The 7,215-nt window shown below is 40.5% G+C and overlaps 1 non-coding gene across 1 annotated transcript; it reads right to left on the bottom strand.

Moving 5' to 3' along the window:
* Positions 1-398: 398 nt before the first annotated feature.
* On the bottom strand, positions 399-506 carry LOC148574874 (small nucleolar RNA R71). Its single transcript, XR_015905802.1, has one exon. It is a non-coding gene; the product is annotated as a small nucleolar RNA R71 (small nucleolar RNA).
* Positions 507-7,215: the final 6,709 nt, after the last annotated feature.

Consider the following 7,215-nt stretch of genomic DNA (forward strand, 5'->3'; position numbering starts at 1 on the left):
GCAGAAAACAACAACAATGCCAACAATGCAAGGAAGGTGCTTGGTGACTTTACTGCACCTACTCCTGATTTCTATGGGAGAAGCATCTCTATCCCTGCCATTGGAGCAAACAACTTTGAGCTTAAGCCTCAATTAGTTTCTCTAATGCAACAGAATTGCAAGTTTCATGGACTTCCATTGGAAGATCTTCATCAGTTCTTAGCTGAGTTCTTGCAAATCTGTGACACTGTAAAGACCAATGGGGTTGACCCTGAAGTCTACAGACTTATGCTTTTCCTTTTGCTGTAAGAGACAGAGCTAGAACAAGGTTGGATTCACAACCTACAGAAAGCCTGAACTCTTGGGAAAAGCTAGTCAATGCCTTCTTGGCAAAGTTCTTTCCACTTCAAAAACTGAGCAAACTTAGAGTGGAAGTCCAAACCTTCAGACAGAAGGAAGGAGAATCCCTCTATGAAGCTTGGGAGAGATACAAGCAATTGATCAGAAGGTGCCCTTCTGACATGCTTTCAGAATAGAGCATCATAGGAATCTTCTATGATGGTCTGTCTGAACTATCCAAGATGTCATTGGATAGCTCTGCTGGAGGATCTCTTCATCTGAAGAAGACGCCTGCAGAAGCTCAAGTACTCATTGAAATGGTTGCAAATAACCAATTCATGTACACCTCTAAAAGGAATCCTGTGAATAATGGGTCAACTCAGAAGAAAGGAGTTCTTGAGATTGATACTCTAAATGCCATATTAGCTCAGAATAAAATATTGACCCAACAAGTCAATATGATTTCTCAGAGCCTGTCTGAAATGCAAGTAACAACAGGCAGTACTAAGGAAGCTTCCTCTGAAGAAGAAGCTTATGATCCTGAGAACCCAGCAATGGAAGAGGTGAATTACATGGGAGAATCCTATGGAAACACCTATAATCCTTCATGGAAAAATCATCCAAATCTCTCATGGAAGGATCAACAGAGACCTCAACAAGGTTTCAACAACAATAATGGTGGAAGAAATAGGTTTAGCAATGGCAAGCCTTTTCCATCATCTTCTCAGCAACAGACAGAGAATTCTAAGCAGAGCCCCTCTGACTTAACAACCATTGTCTCTGATCTAATCAAAACCACTCAAAGTTTCATGACTGAAACAAGGTCCTCCACTAGAAATTTAGAGGCACAATTGGGTCAGCTGAGTAAGAAAATTACTGAACTCCCTCCTAACACTCTCCCAAGCAATACAGAAGAGAATCCAAAAAGAGAGTGCAAGGCCATAACCACATCTCGCATGGCCGAACTTGGAGAGGAGGAAGAGGCAGTGATTTCCACTGAGGAAGACCTCAATGGATGCCCACTAACCTCCATGGAGTTCCCTAATGAGGAACCATGAAAATTTGAGGCTCATTCTGAGACCATAGAGATTCCATTGAATTTACTTCTGCCTTTCATAAGCTCTGATGAGTATTCTTCCTCTGAAGAGGATGAAGATGTTACTAAAGAAAAAGTTGCTAAGTACCTTAGAGCAATCATGAAGCTAAATGCCAAGTTATTTGGTAATGAGACTTGGGAGAATGAACCTCCATTGCTCATCAAAGAACTGGATGACTTGACTAGGCAGAGATTACCTCAAAAGAGACAGGACCCTGGAAAGTTCTCAATTATCTTGGAATTATCTTTTGTTCATTTTTGGACGTGTAGTTCTTAGATCATGGAGGCTGGCCTCACGGCCATGCCTAGACCTTGTTCTTATGTATTTTCAACGGTGGAGTTTCTACACACCATAGATTAAGGTGTGGAGCTCTGCTGTTCCTCAGGAATTATTGCAATTACTACTGTTTTTCTATTCAATTCACGCCTACTTCTTCTCTAAGATATCACTTGTTCTTCAACTTGATGAATGTGATGATCCGTGACACTCATCATCATTCTCACCTATGAACGTGTGCCTGACAACCACCTCCGTTCTACCTTCGATCGAGTGTGTATCTCTTGGGTTTCTAATCTAAGATTGGAACCTTCGTGGTATAGGCTAGAATTAATGGCAGCCATTCCTGAGATCCGGAAAGTCTAACCCTTGTCTGTAGTATTCCGAGTAGGATCTGGAAAGGGATGACTGTGACGAGCTTCAAACTCGTGATTGTGGGGCGTGTGACAGACGCAAAAGGATCAATGGATCCTATTCCGACATGATCGAGAACTGACAGCTGATTAGCCGATGTTGTGACAGAGCATCAGGACCATTTTCATTGAGAGGACTTAGTGCAGGGATGAGATATCCATGACACCTCAGGATCTGTGGACCCCACAGGATTCCCACCTACCCCACCACTCTCTTTCTTCTTTACCCATTCACCAATCACCTCAATACCTCTTCCCTAAAAACCCCTCACCTATCAAATCCCACCATTCTCTTCACCACTCACATCCATCCTTCATAAAACCCCACCTACCTCACCATTCAAATTCAAACCACTTTCCCTTCCAAACCCACCCTCTATAGCCGAACCATACACACCCCTCTCACCCCTATATGAACCCATCTTCACTCCTTCATTTTCACACAACCTAAACACCACTTCTCCCCCTTGGCCGAATCACAAAGCCCACTCCATCTCCTCTATTTCTTCTTCTTCTACTCTACTCTTTCTTCTTTTGCTCGAGGATGAGCAACCTTCTAAGTTTGGTGTGGTAAAAGCTAAAGCTTTTTGTTTTTCCATAACCATTTATGGCACCAAAGGCCGGAGAAACCTCTAGAAAGAGGAAAGGGAAGGCAAAAGCTTCCACCTCCGAGTCATGGGAGATGGAGAGATTTCTCTCAAGGGTGTATCAAGACCACTTCTATGAAGTTGTGGCCAAGAAGAAAGTGATCCTCGAGGTCCCTTTCTAACTCAAAAAGAATGAGTATCCGGAGATCCGACATGAGATCCGAAGAAGAGGTTGGGAAGTTCTCACCAACCCCATTCAACAAGTCGGAATCTTAATGGTTCAAGAGTTCTATGCCAATCCATGGATCACCAACAACCATGATCAAAGTGTGAACCCGGACCCCAAGAATTGGCTTACAATGGTCCGAGGGAAATACTTGGATTTTATTCTGGAAAATTTAAGGTTGGCATTCAACTTGCCTAAGATGCAAGGAGATGCACACCCCTACACTAGAAGGGTCAACTTTGATCAAAGGTTGGACCAAGTCCTCATGGACATATGTGAAGAGGGCGCTCAATGGAAGAGAGATTCAAGAGGGAAGCCGGTTCAACTAAGAAGGCATGACCTCAAGCCTGTGGCTAGGGGATGGTTGGAGTTCATCCAACGCTCAATCATTCCCAGTAGCAACCGGTCCGAAGCTACTATAGACTGGACTATCAGGATACATAGCATCATGATTGGAGAGGAAGTGGAAGTTCATGAGGTTATATCCCAAGAACTCTACAAGGTGGCGGACAAGTCCTCTCCTTTGGCAAGGTTAGCCTTCCCTCATCTCATTTGTCACCTTTGCAATTCGGTTGGAATTGACATAGAGGGAGACATTCTCATTGATGAGGACAAACCCATCACTAAGAAAAGGATGGAGAAAACAAGAGAACCTCATCAAGAGAATGAGGAAATTCCTCATCATGAAATCCCTGAGATGCCTCAAGGGATGCATCTTCCTCCACAAAACTATTAGGAGCAAATCAACACCTCCCTAGGAAAATTAAGTTCCAACATGGGAAAACTAAGGGTGGAGCACCAAGAGCATTCCATCCTCCTCCATGAAATTAGAGAAGATGAAAGAACCATGAGAGAGGAGCAACAAAGGCAAGGAAGAGACATTGAGGAGCTCAAGCACTCCATAAGATCTTCAAGAGGAAGAACAAGCCGCCATCACTAAGGTGGACCCGTTCTTTAACTTCCTTATTCTTTATTTTCCTGTTTTTCAAAAATTATGCTTTATGTTTATCTATGTTTGTGTCTTTATTACATGATCATTAGTGTCTATGTCTTAAAGCTATGAAAATGAATCCATCACCTTTCTTAAATGAAAAATGTTTTTAATTGAAAAAGAAAAAGAAGTGCATGAATTTCAAATTTTAAAACAGTTTAATTATTTTGATATGGCGGCAATACTATTGTCTTTCTGAATGAATGCTTGAACAGTGCATATTTTTTAATTTTATTGTTTATGAATGTTAAAATTGTTGGCTCTTGAAAGAATGAAAGGAAAAGGAGAAATGTTATCTGATGATCTGAAAAATCATAAAATTGATTCTTGAAGCAAGAAAAAGCAGTGCATAGAAAGCTTGCAAAACAAAAAAAAAAAGAGGCGAAAAAAGAAAAAAAAAGAGAGAGAAAAGAAAAAAAGAAAGAAGAAAGAAGCAAGCAGAAAAAGCCAATACCCCTTTAAACCAAAAGGCAAAGGTGATAAAAAGGATCCAAGGCTTTGAGAATCAGTGGATAGGAGGGCCCACAGGAATAAAATCCTGGCCTAAGCGGCTAAACCAAGCTGTCCCTAACCATGTGCTTGTGGCGTGAAGGTGTCAAGTGAAAACTTGAGACTGAGCGCTTAAAGTCGAGGTCCAAAGCAAAAAGAAGAGTGTGCTTAAGAACCCTGGACACCTCTAATTGGGGACTCTAGCAAAGCTGAGTCACAATCTGAAAAGGTTCACCCAGTTATGTGTCTGTGGCATTTATGTATCCGGTGGTAATACTGGAAAACAAAGTGCTTAGGGCCACGGTCAAGACTCATAAAGTAGCTGTGTTCAAGAATCAACATACTTAACTAGGAGAATCAATAACACTATCTGGATTCTGAGTTCCTATAGATGCCAATCATTCTGGACTTCAAGGGATAAAGTGAGATGCCAAAACTGTTCAGAAGCAAAAAGCTAAAAGCCCCGCTCATCTAATTAATACTGATCTTCATAGATGTTTTTGGAATTCATTGTACATTCTCTTCTTTTTATCCTATTTGATTTTCAGTTGCTTCGGGACAAGCAACAATTTAAGTTTGGTGTTGTGATGAGCGGATAATTTATACGCTTTTTGGCATTGTTTTTAGTATGTTTTTAGTATATTTTAGTTAGTTTTTATTATGTTTTTATTAGTTTTTAAATAAAAATCACTCTTCTGGACTTTACTATGAGTTTTTGTTTTTTTCTGTGATTTCAGGTATTTTCTGGCTGAAATTGAGGGACCTGAGCAAAAATCTGATTCAGAGGCTGAAAAAGGACTGTAGATGCTGTTGGATTCTGACCTTCCTGCACTCAAAGTGGATTTTCTGGAGCTAAAGAAGCCCAATTGGCGCTCTCAATTGCTTTGGAAAGTAGACATCCTGGGCTTTCCAGCAATATATAATAGTCCATACTTTGCTCGAGATTTGATGGATTAAACAGGCGTTCCAAGTCAGCTCAAGAATTCTGGCGTTTAACTCCAAAACTGGCACAAAAGCTGGAGTTAAACGCCCAAACTGGCACAAAAGCTGTCATTTAATTCCAGGAAAAGTCTCTACACATGAAAGCTTCAATGCTCAGCCCAAGCACACACCAAGTGGGCCCGGAAGAAGATTTCTGCATTAATTACTGATTTCTGTAACCCTAGGCTACTAATTTTCTATAAATAGGACATTTTGCTATTGTATTTGGACACACAGATCTTTTACTCATACTTTCATAGACCTTTTCACGTTTTAGGGGCTGGCCTCACAGCCATGCCTAGACCCTGTTCTTATGTATTTTCAACGGTGGAGTTTCTACACACCATAGATTAAGGTGTGGAGCTCTGCTGTTCCTCATGAATTAATGCAATTACTACTGTTTTTCTATTCAATTCACGCCTACTTCTTCTCTAAGATATCACTTGTTCTTCAACTTGATGAATGTGATGATCCGTGACACTCATCATCATTCTCACCTATGAACGTGTGCCTGACAACCACCTCCGTTCTACCTTCGATTGAGTGTGTATCTCTTGGGTTTCTAATCTAAGATTGGAACCTTCGTGGTATAGGCTAGAATTAATGGCAGCCATTTCTGAGATCCGAAAAGTCTAAACCTTGTCTGTGGTATTCCGAGTAGGATCTGGGAAGGGATGACTGTGACGAGCTTCAAACTCGCGATTGTGGGGCATGTGACAGACGTAAAAGGATCAATGGATCCTATTCCGACATGATCGAGAACCGACAGCTGATTAGCCGATGTTGTGACAGAGCATCAGGACCATTTTCACTGAGAGGACGGGATGTAGCCATTGACAACGGTGATGCCCAACATAAAGCTTGCCATGGAAAGGAGTATGAATGATTGGAAGAAGGCAATAGGAAAGCAGAGGTTCAAGGGGAACAAAGCATCTTCATACGCTTATCTGGAATCCACCAATGAATTACATAAGTATCTCTATCTTTATTTTATGTTTATTTTCATTACCTTAAACTCCATAACCATTTGAATCCGCTTGATTGAGATTTACAAGATGACCATAGCTTGCTTCAAGCCGACAATCTCTGTGGGATCGACCCTCACTCAAGTAAGGTTTATTACTTGGACGACCCAGTGCACTTGCTGGTTAGTTGTGCGAAATTATGACAAAGTGTGATTCACATTTGAGAGCTCCAAGTCTTTGGCGCCATTGTTGATGATCACAATTTTGTGCACCAGTTTGCTTGATTCTATATGTCCATTTATTCCCTGTATTCATGCATTTATATGATTGAGGCCATTATTTCAATTAGCTCACTTACCTTCTATCCTCCATTGTTAAGCAATTTTGAGCCTATGCTTAACCCAATTGTTCTTATTTTAGCACATTACAAGCCTGAAGCGGAAAATAATAAAGTCCCTTGTTTGGATCTTTGATTGGCTTAGGCTAGTGAGAGTGTCTTATATTCAAGTTTGGGGAGATTAGGAACATTGGTTGGGATAAAAGAGTAGTTTTGTATTTTCATTGAATTTATTGGAAATTGGATACATGCTCATGTATTAATAAAATGTATAGACCTTATGCATTGATGTCTTGAATATAGTTTGAAAGAAAAGAAAAAAAAGAGAGAAAAAGAAGTACATGGAAAAGAAAAAAAATGGAGAAATAAAAAGGGGACAAAATGCCCCAAAAACAAAGTAAAGCTCAATAAAATTAATGGACAAGTGTTGCGAAATGAAAAGGAATACATGAGTATGTGAAAAAGTGAGAAAAATGGGTAGTTAGGTTAGATTAGAATTTCTATAGGTCATTGTATAGATTAGGTGGGAAGGTTG

The sequence above is a fragment of the Arachis ipaensis genome, chromosome B2, assembly GCF_059453495.1.
Source record: "Arachis ipaensis isolate K30076 ecotype BB chromosome B2, ASM5945349v1, whole genome shotgun sequence".
Classification (NCBI taxonomy): domain Eukaryota; kingdom Viridiplantae; phylum Streptophyta; class Magnoliopsida; order Fabales; family Fabaceae; genus Arachis; species Arachis ipaensis.